The sequence below is a fragment of the Mus pahari genome, chromosome 16 (genome assembly GCF_900095145.1).
Source record: "Mus pahari chromosome 16, PAHARI_EIJ_v1.1, whole genome shotgun sequence".
NCBI classification, from domain to species: domain Eukaryota; kingdom Metazoa; phylum Chordata; class Mammalia; order Rodentia; family Muridae; genus Mus; species Mus pahari.
Window position 1 is genome coordinate 15,811,001 of NC_034605.1, and position 10,751 is coordinate 15,821,751.

Sequence of the window (10,751 nt, forward strand, 5' to 3'; positions counted from 1 at the left end):
CAGATGTATCTCGGAGGACCAGGAGAGAGAGAGACAGTTGTGAGCTGTTTGCAGGTGCTAGGATTTGAACCCTGTCCCTCTACAAGAGGAACCAGTGTTCTCAACTGAACCAGCAACTTGATGCTCTTCTTGGTAAAGGGAGAATCTCAGTCACCAACTCCTGTCATTCTTATGATGCTTTAGGTATTGCTCAAAGGGCTTCATCTTCATTAACATCTTGTGCTCATAACAGTCATATGAGGTGATTATTATATAGTTTACTGATGAAAAATAAAGACATGAAGAGGCTAAAAGACTTAAGTCACACAGTTAACCAAGGACAGCTATAGAAATTGACAGGACAGATAAAATAGGGCATTGGAGACACACTATTTCCCTTTGTAATATCAACCATCATGAAATTAAAGGAGAAGCTATAGTTTGAGGCAAAGATGACACAATCTTCAATTCAGTGATAAATTAAAGACAACTGAGAGGCTAACTCTCTACATAAAATTTAATTTAGGTTCTTCCTTTGTAAAAATTGGAAAACAACAACAACAATAAAAACAAGCAAGCAAACACACACACACACAATTCTAAAACGCAATCCATCCTATGAGTCATCAATGTGACTCCTGGCTATTTACCCAATCAACCCCAAGTTGACCTGTCACAGAGACATTTGCTTATCATGTGACTCAGGGCTACTCAGAAATCTAGAAATGGAGTCAGCCCACAAGTTTATCCACAGAGGAATGAATGAGTAAATGATACTTTCTGCACAAAGGAAACATCTTCAGCCACGAAGAAGAACCCAGTTAAACTTTTAGGAAAATAGAGGCAAATGAAGGTAGCCAAACTAAATGAATTAAAGAAAGTCTCAGAAAGGCAAATACTGTATGTTTTCTCCCATTTATGCTACCTACATTTTATATAAATACATAAAATCATACCTGTGTATATGGCATGAAAGGAGAATTAAAAGAAACAAAGAGGAGTAATGAGAACGGGGGGGGGCCTCGAAAGGGGAAGAAGAGCGTGGCCAGAGTGAGTTGGAGGAATGCTGTGTATGAAAATGTTCTCATGTAACACATTCCCACAAACACTGAATGTACACAAAGACAATTAAAAACATAAAAAAACCCCATATTTTACAAATACAGAAAGGAAAGGATTTGAAAGTAAAAAGTTAACTAGTTTATACTTTAGAAACATGATCTCTCCCATCCCTTTTATTCTTAGATTTTTTTTTTTAAATTTTAATTTAGATTCTGTTTTCACTGGTGAATCCTGTCTAATGGTTGAAATCCAAGGAACCTGCTTTGTTTGTGAACTTGAGCCTCTTTTTGATGTGTGTCTCAGTGGTGGCACCTTGTTTTTTTGACTCCTCCAAAACCAGATAAACAGGATCTGTCCCTGTTATACTCTTTTTTTCATTGCTGTGACAAAATACCTTGTAGGTGATTAAGGAGGGTGTTCTAGTTTCTGTGAAAAAAAAGTATACTAACAAAAGCAACCTATGGTGCTTAGAATGGAAAATATCCCCAGTTGGCTTGGGCATTTGGAGACTTGGACTTGGTAGGAAGTACATCAGTGGGAGCAGCCGCCTTGAGATTGAAAGCCTCCTGCACCTGCCTGTTTTCTCTGCTTCTTGCTTGTGATTGGGGATGGGGGAATCTCAAAATCCTGTATGACCATCACATCAGTCTGTTGCCATCTTTCCCTACTATAGTAGACTCTTACCATCCTGAACCTTAATCCCAAATAAACTCTTCCTTCTATAAGATGACTTGGAGTGATTAATAAACACCTTGATGAAGAAAGGGTTTACTTGGCTTGAAATTCCAGATTACACACCAGCCTTTTGGAAATATCAATTGAAGCAGCTAGCTACATCCACATCCAAGAGCAGAGAGACAATGAATCCACACAAACCTCGTACCCAGCTCTGTGCTATTACACCCCCTGAAAGTGGGGAGTGATGACACCCACTCTCAGGACAGGTCTCCCACATTAATATAATTAAGACATAGACATGTTTACATGTGTGCCTTATCTAAACAATCTTTTATTGAGACTCTATTACCAGGAAGGATTTACTTTGACTTATAGTTCTAACCTACCATGGTGGCCAAGGCACAGCTGAAAAAAAAAAAAAAAGATGGTTCACTTCATATCTATAGTTAGCAAGCAGAGAGGAGACAGAAAGTAAGTCCTAAGTACAAAACTTAAAGGCCAACCCCCAGGGACTACCTTTCCCAGGTAAGAATCTACCTCCTAGTGGTTTCAAAACCTTTCTATCAGCACTGTCACTTGCAGTCCACATGTCAAATGCCTGACCTTGTAGAGGACAATTTACAACCAAACCACAACAGAATTTTTTACCCATTTTCACAGCAACTCAAGTCTCAGACCCCAGTGGGTCAGAAGATGTTGAATCAGGACTGCAACTATTGAACCCGTACAGAGGACTGGCTTAGGGCATAACATTCGGGTCTCACTCCTCATCCTAGTCCCTCATAGAAACTCACCAGACCAATGTCGCCTAGAAAAAACAGTCATGGCAGCTGCCTGTCCCCTCATAGGAGAACCTTGGCTTAGAGCTGATATTTTCACATTCAGGATTTCCCAGGCCTCATACTTGACATGTGCATAGATATTTACTTGTGTTTGGGTTTGAAAACCCACAGCAATTCTGGCTTCATTAATATCTGGAGATACAGAGCCAAGAGGCAAGTGTGTTATAATAATGATAACAGAGGAAAAAAACTGTTAATTAACGTTTTGGCAACTCATAAAATGATCTTGAGTAAACAATATTTGTGTGATTCTAGTGAAAAATGAAAGAGATAAGCAAAAGAAAAAAATGTGGGCTTAAAAATCGAATATAGGTATGTAGCTCAGGCTAACCTGGGACTCATGATCTTTTTATATTCTTGCTTCCTGGGTGCTGAATTTATAAGCGTTTATCACCACACCCCACTGAAAAGAAAAATATTTCTTAAACTCTGTGGCCAGTCTGAAGTAGTGATAGCTGAGTTACTTAACTTTAGCTACAGTGATTTTGTATATCACTAAATGTTACTGTATCTGATGTATCTGTAGAATTATGAGATCCATTTAGCAACTGGTTCTTTATTTTGTTCAATATCTTTCCAGTCCATTAATTAATAATTATTGCATAATATGTTATCTCATCACCAAACCACTGATTTTGAAGTCATGGTGTTTATCCAAAGTAGTTAACTGTTTGAAATATATCACATCTTAGTTAACTGTGTTGTATTAGAAATAGCATTAACATAGCCCCAAAAGTAGGATGATTTTTCTGAGTTCTTCCTACTGGGATAGATGTTATTGATGTCAACCTGAGAGAATCTAGAATTGCCTAGAATACGAACTCCCAGGAATGTCTGTTAGGGAGAGTCTAGACTGTATAAATTGTGGAAAACTTACCCTACAGGTGGGTACCATCATGCCATGGGCTTGAGGCTTGGAGAAAATAAAAGGAAGATGTGATCTGAGCACAAGTACCCATCTCAAGTAGTCTCTGATGACAGTGACCAGACATCTACTACTGCAGCCATGACTTCTCCATCATGACAGTTAGACCTTCACACTATAAGTTGAAGTAAGCCCTCTCTTAAGTTTCTTTTGTGCTTCCCCTTGCCCCCAGATGCACATGCATTAACTAGCATATCTCAATACTGGTCTCCATTTGCTTCAGTTTCTGAAGTTTGAGAAAGTCATGGAATGCTTACGACAGGGAGACTGGATTGAGGAACTATGTCACTTGGGGTGGGCTTGGACAGTTTAAAACCTTATTCTGATTTCTGCTTTCTAGCTCTGCTTCTTTTGTGTGGTTGAGAGAGGAATTCTCTGATTCCTTTTCTAGCATCTTTCAGCCATGCCTTCCAGACTCTGTGGACTCCAACACTCCAAATTAAACTTAATCTTTAAGTTGCTTCTGAATATGGTATTCCACCATAGCAACAGAAAAGTAACCACTACATCTGCTGTTGGCAGATGCTTTACCACAGAGACGAGGAACAGCGGTGACTCTATTGTGCTCCACTGCCTCAAGCAATTTGCACTGTGCACCTGAGCCTCCATTTCTAAACTATGAAACGGGGAAAACAACTAGTTCCACTGCACGAACTTATTGTGAATATTAAGTAAGGCAAGACAAGAAACACAGAGTGCCTACAGTGCTGCATGTCCAGAGAGATGACTAAGAACTGGCTGTTGTTGTGATCATTACTGCTGTTTATTTTATTTATCTTTAGTTCTGATATCTAGCTATGCTTCCTTAGCATTTACCAGCTTCTCAGATGCTTGATGACCATGAATCCTGGTGTGAGGGATGAGGGGAAGAGAGGCACCTTCCAGTTCTACATCACACATAGGCTTTTATTGTATTTAGGGGAAAATGAGATGAGACAACACTGGTATACAGCGTAGCAGCACCCCTGCCTTACTTGATTCCACGGGGAGCTTGGGGCTGGCAATAGCCTTTGGATACTGCCCACACTCATACATGGAAGCCAAGCCTTCATATGCCTGGAGTAGTACTGTCAAAATGGGAGATGTAAGCTTGGATGATGAGCTACATAGCTGAGGACAACAGAGCCCATCATCACCAGGTAAGGGGATGTATTAGCTCAAAGAGAAGTTTGAGGCTCCACAACAGAGCATCTACTGTACACGTCAATAAAGTACGTTTCCTCAGGCCTGTCTTTGTGGTCATCAACCTGTGTCAATTTGATGGAGCCACAGGCCTCCCAGATAAACAGTGCTTTGGGGTAAGTCAATGGAGGCTATTGCTGGATAAAGTTTGCACAAAACTCAATGGGTTCAGCTCCTTGTCCCCAAGACAATTATACATCATCCAACCCCTTGAAGGCCTGAGTAGAGCAAAGTCCATATGGAGGAAGTGTGCTCATTTTTTTCTGCTTCACTGATATTCTTTCCTATAATTTTGCTTCATTCACTGAGCTGGGACTTCTTTTCTAGCCTCTTCTAGCTGAGATTGATACCATCAGCTCCTGGTTCTCAGGCCATCACACTTGGATTGAAGTAAACTAAAATCTTCTCTAGGACCCCACTTAGCAAATGCTGACTCCATAAGCTGTCACAATAATCATAAACCTATTAGCCAATCTGTTATATAAATAATAAGATATAGATTAAACAGATATAAAAACTCAAGGGGTAATATACTGAAAGAAAATAAACAGTCAATATATATGTACATATATAATAGATTATTGTGGATGATAAATAATTGACAGATCATAAATGGATTCTTGGAGGATGGAATTCTGATAGAGACAAATAATAGATAATAGATAGTCAGATAATTCGCATATGACTTAGTGGATAGATGAATAGAAAGATGAATAGCAAGTAAGGGGGAGAGAGGGGAAAAGAAAAAGGAGAGGCAGAAACAGAGGAAGGGGGAGAAAGAAAAAGAAAGTGAACGAGACAGAAACAGAGACAGAAGGAGAGGGAGATGGTTAGAGAGAAAGAGAGTGAGTGAGAAAGAGAGGAGAGAGAGAGAGAGAGAGAGAGAGAGAGAGAGAGAGAGAGAGAGAGAATAGCTTTATCCTGTTCGTTCTGTTTCTTTTATCATGCTGATTAGTACAAAATCTAAGGTTTGCTTCTATTGGAACCTAAACTAAAGATCCAAAGACGCCACTTCACAGCTGCTCCCTGTGGGAGGAAGGGAGACATGGTAGACTAATTCGCCTCCTCTACAAGAAGGCTGCCCTCTGGAATCTTAGATAACATGAAAGAGCCTCTGTTCGTCTCCATTCCTAGAACACACCATCAGCTCTAAATCGTAATATTCACACAGGTCCACAGGGACAATGTGCCCGAGGTGCTCAAGTGCATGTCTGCTCTCATGTGCCAGGAAGTTCCTTGCTTTTTAATTAGATTTTTAATATTTCCAAAAAGGTTTTGTCTGAATATCCAAATCTAACATGGCTAGAAACGAAAATACCTGATAAATAATATGAAGGATTCCAGAAAAACAGATAGCAAAGTGAGTAAAAGTGCTTGACCCACACCCCTGACTACATAAATTTGGGTCCCTAGAACCCATGGATGAATCCAGACAAATCACACTGTTGTCATCACAATACTCATATTGAGAGATAAGAAGAGAACACAAAGAAGCACCAAGAACCTCTCAGGCCAGCTAGCCCAAAATGAACAGAACATCAGAAACAAGAGAGACCCCTGCCTCAAAACAAAGTTAAAAGGGCAAGAACAGATTCCTAAAAACTCTCTAGACCCCACATAGATAGATGCACAACATGGCACATGAACACCTGTTGTGGATGGGCTTGGTGCTATTCTTGTGAACCAATCACCTAATGAATAAAGGACCCAATAACTGGGTGAGTAGGAGGGACTTCTAGGTTGAAGAAGGAGAGAGTTAGATCTTTTGGGAATGGGAATAGCATAAGGGCAAGATGTAGCTACTAGAGTTTCCCAGTATCATGGCGGGTCTGTCAGGATTTGCCACTGACAGAATCAGATTTAATAGGGCTTACAAGATACGGTTTTAGTTGTTTTGCCCAGAGGTTGAGTAACCATTGTTTCTGAGATAAATCTGTGTGGCATTTTCCTTCACACAACAGTTTGACTGGGTTCAAGAGAGAAAGGTACAGCTGCAAAGCATGGGTTTGTCAGATGTGCACCACAAAGGTCATGGAGGACTTGAAGCACGGGGTTGGCATAGTAACAACCCATCAGTGAGAACCTAGCAAGCTGGATGAAGAGATTGTGGAGTTCTGACTCAGAGTCTCCATGAGATAAAAACAGGTCGGCCATTACCCACTAGCGCATGGCCAGCCAGATCTCCGGGGGATGAGAGTTGCCAACGGTATCTCAGGAACATGATGGTTCATTTTTTAAATATTTCCTGCAACAAACACCCTCACTCACACATCATACTCACAAACAACATACACATACATAAACTAAAGGAGGCTCAGTAATCAGTAATCAACAGTAAAATTAAAATAAAAAATGCTACATACCATACTACCCCTTTCTTTGCAAAACAGGTCTCCATCAGCTTTAAAAGGGCAGCTGTTCCCTCTTAATCCAGGATCAGGAAAAGGAAAGATTGCTACCTGCATCTGCTCAGACAGGCAGAAAAGATTAATCAGATGCCTAAATACCTACAGGATCATGGAACTTTAAGCTGTAGGGAAATAACCAGTCACGACTTTGTAGAGGTTACTGTAGGCATCTGAATGACTGTTGTGGTTTTCAGTTGCAGATCATTGGAAACAGGTATTCTCTGTACTTGAAGCTGGATGCATTTAAGTCCAAATGGAAAATCATTCTGACACCTTACATAGAAGTATTAAAATATGCTTCAAAGAAAATGCTAAAAGTAAAACAGCTGGGACACGATCCTTCTGGTCTCCTTCTACACCTGGGAACTAAGGCTGTTCCACAGCCCTCTGTACACAAATCCCACCAGGAAAGAGCTGATCTTTCAGGAGTTCTCTCACTCCTAATCTCAGAGGTGAGATCTCCACTTTCATTCCAATAACTGTCCAAAGTGGGACCAGCCAGGAGTGCACAGGGCATGGGAACAGGACCCTTCCCGTTTCCAACTGCACCCAAGAGCTAAGACTGTTCCACAGATCTCCACAACCAAACCCTGGTCTTGCCAGAAGTGCTGACATAGGATTACAGATCCAGAGGAGGAACAAGCTCCAGTCAGAGACAAGACCAGTTAACATCAGAGATAATCAGATGGTGAGACACAAGCACAAGAAAATTACCAACAGAAACCAAGGCTACTTGGCATCATCAGAACCCAGATCTCCCATCACAGCAAGTCTTGGATACCCTAACACACTGGAAAAGTAAGATTCAGATTTAAAATCACATCTCATGATGCTGATAAAAGACTTTAAGAAGGACATAAATAACACCCTTAAAAAAATACAGGAGATCATAGGTAACAGGTAGAAGCCCTTAAAGAGGAAACACAAAAATCCCTTAAAGAATTACAGGAAAACACAACCAACAGTGAAGGATTGAACAAAACCATCAAGGATCAAAAAATGGAAATAGAAACAATAAAGAAATCACGAAGGGGGACAACTCTGGAGAAAATCTAGAAAACAGATCAGGAGTCATAGATGCAAACATCACAAGCAGAATACAAGAGATAGAAGAGACAATCTCAGATGCAGAAGACAGTGTAGAAAACATTGACACAACTGTCAAAGAAAATGCAAAATGCAAAAACCTCCTAATCCAAAACACCCAGGAAATTCAGGACACAATGAGACTACCAAACCTAAGGATAATAGGTATAAAAGAAAGTGAAGATTCCCAAATTATAGGGCCAGTAAATATCAAAATTGTAGAAGAAAACTTCCCTAACCTAAAGAAAGAGATTCCAATGAACATACAAGAAGCCTACAGAACTCCAAATAGATTGGACAAGAAAAAAATTCCTCCTGTCACATAATAATCAAAACAACAGATGCACAAAACAAAGAAAGAATATTAAAAGCAGTAAGGGAAAAAAGACAAGTAACATATAAAGGCAGACATATCAGAACTACACAAGATTTCTCACCAGAGACTATAAAAGACAGAAGATCCTGGGTAGATGTCATACAGATCCTAAGAGAAAATAAATGCCATCCCAGGCTACTATACCTAACAAAATTCTCAATTACCATGGATGGAGAAGCCAAGATATTCCATGACAAAACCAATTTACAGTATCTTTCCACAATCCAGCCCTTCAAAGGATAATAAATGGAAAACTTCAACACAAGGAGGGAAACTATACCCTAAAAAAGCAAGAAAATGATCTTCTTTTGACAAACCAAAATGAAGATAGATGCATAAACATAATTCCACCTCTAACAACAAAAATAACAAGAAGCAAAAATAACTTTTCCATAATATCTCTTAATATTAATGGACCCAATTCCCCAATAAAAAGACATAGACTTAACAGACTGAATATGTAACCAGAAACCAACATTTTGCAGCATACAGAAATGCACCTCAGTGACAGAAACAGACAATATGTCAGAGTAAAAGGCTCTTTTCTCAGAGTAAAAACCATTTTCCAAGCAAATGGTCCCAAGAAACAAGCTGGAGTAGCCATTCTAATATCGAATAAAATTGACTTTCAACCTAAAGTTATCAAAAAAGAAAGGATACTCCATACTCATCAAAGGAAAAGTCTATCAAGAAGAACTCTCAATTCTGAACATCTATGCTCCAAATGCAAGGGCACCCATATTCATAAAAACAACTTTACTAAAGTTCAAAGCACACATTGTACCTCACACAATTATAGTTGGAGGCTTCAACACTCCACTCTCATCAGTGGAAACAGAAACTAAACAGAGACACAGTGAAACTAACAGAAGTTATGAACCAAATGGATTTTTTTTTTTTTACTACTCAAGCAGTCTTTAATGAAAGCTGTGCATGACATGTCTCTATTCCTGCATCTTCTCAATTGTTTCTTCCTTATATTTGCCCTTCTCCTTTCCTACTTGCCAGGACTTAGCTTTCCTCTCCAGGATTTTATTGCGGTCCTTGTCCAGCTTTAGCCTGGTGATAACTACCTTGCTGGATGCCCACATGGACAGTTGTGCCATTAGCCTTCTCTCTCTGGACTCGTTCAATGTAGATGACATACTTCTTCCTGTACACTTAGACCACCTTGCCAATCTGCTGGCCTTTGTAGTGTCCTCTAACAACCTGAACCTCATCATCCTTCCGAATGGGCATAGATCGAACGGTATGCTTCTGTCTCAACTCTTTGGAAAGAGGGGAAGACATGATCTTCCTCCGAATGTGAGAGGGCGCGTTGAAATGCCGCTTGCGTTTCTTGCTTCAGTCAGAAGTCACGAAGGGATTGAACTTCATTTTGGCGGCTGCGATCCACCGATGGCCGCCGAACCAAATGGATTTAACAGATATCTATAGAATATTTGATCCTCAAACAAAAGAATATACTTTCTTCTCAGCACCTCATGGTACCTTCTCCAAAACTGACTATATAATTGGTCACAAAACAGGCCTCAACAGATACAAAAAGATTGAAATAATTCCATGCATCCTATCAGATCACCATGGACTAAGGCTGGTCTTCAATAATAACAAAAACAATAGAAAGCCAACATACATGTGGAAGCTGAACAATGCTCTACTCAATGAAAACTTGGTCAAGGAAGAAAAAAGAAAGAAATTAAAGACTTTCTAGAATTCAATGAAAATGAATCCAAACATACCCAAACTTATGGGATACAATGAAAGCAGTGCTAAGATGAAAACTCATAACTCTGAGTGCCTTCAAAAAGAAACTGGAAAGAGCATACACTAGCAGCTTAACAGCACAGCTGAAAGCTCTAGAACAAAATGAAGCAAATGGAGAGAAATTTGAAACAATCCCACTAAAATCAGGGACTAGACAAGACTGGTTACTCTCTCCCTACCTATTCAATATAGTACTTAAAGTCCTAGTCAGAGCAATTAGACAACAAAAGGAGGCCAAAGCAATACAAATTGTAAAGGAAGAAGTCAAAATATCACTACTTGTAGATGATATGATAGTTTATGTAACTGACCCCAAAAATTCCACCAAAGAATTCCTATACCTCATAAATAACTTCAGCAATGTGGCTGAATATAAAATTAGCTCAAACAAATCAGTGACCTTCCTTTACTCAAGGATAAGCAGACTGAGCAAGAAATTAGGGAAA

General features: G+C 39.6%; 1 pseudogene; it reads right to left on the minus strand.

The window, feature by feature from the left end:
- Window positions 1-9,482: 9,482 nt before the first annotated feature.
- On the minus strand, window positions 9,483-9,915 carry LOC110334126 (annotated as a pseudogene).
- Window positions 9,916-10,751: the final 836 nt, after the last annotated feature.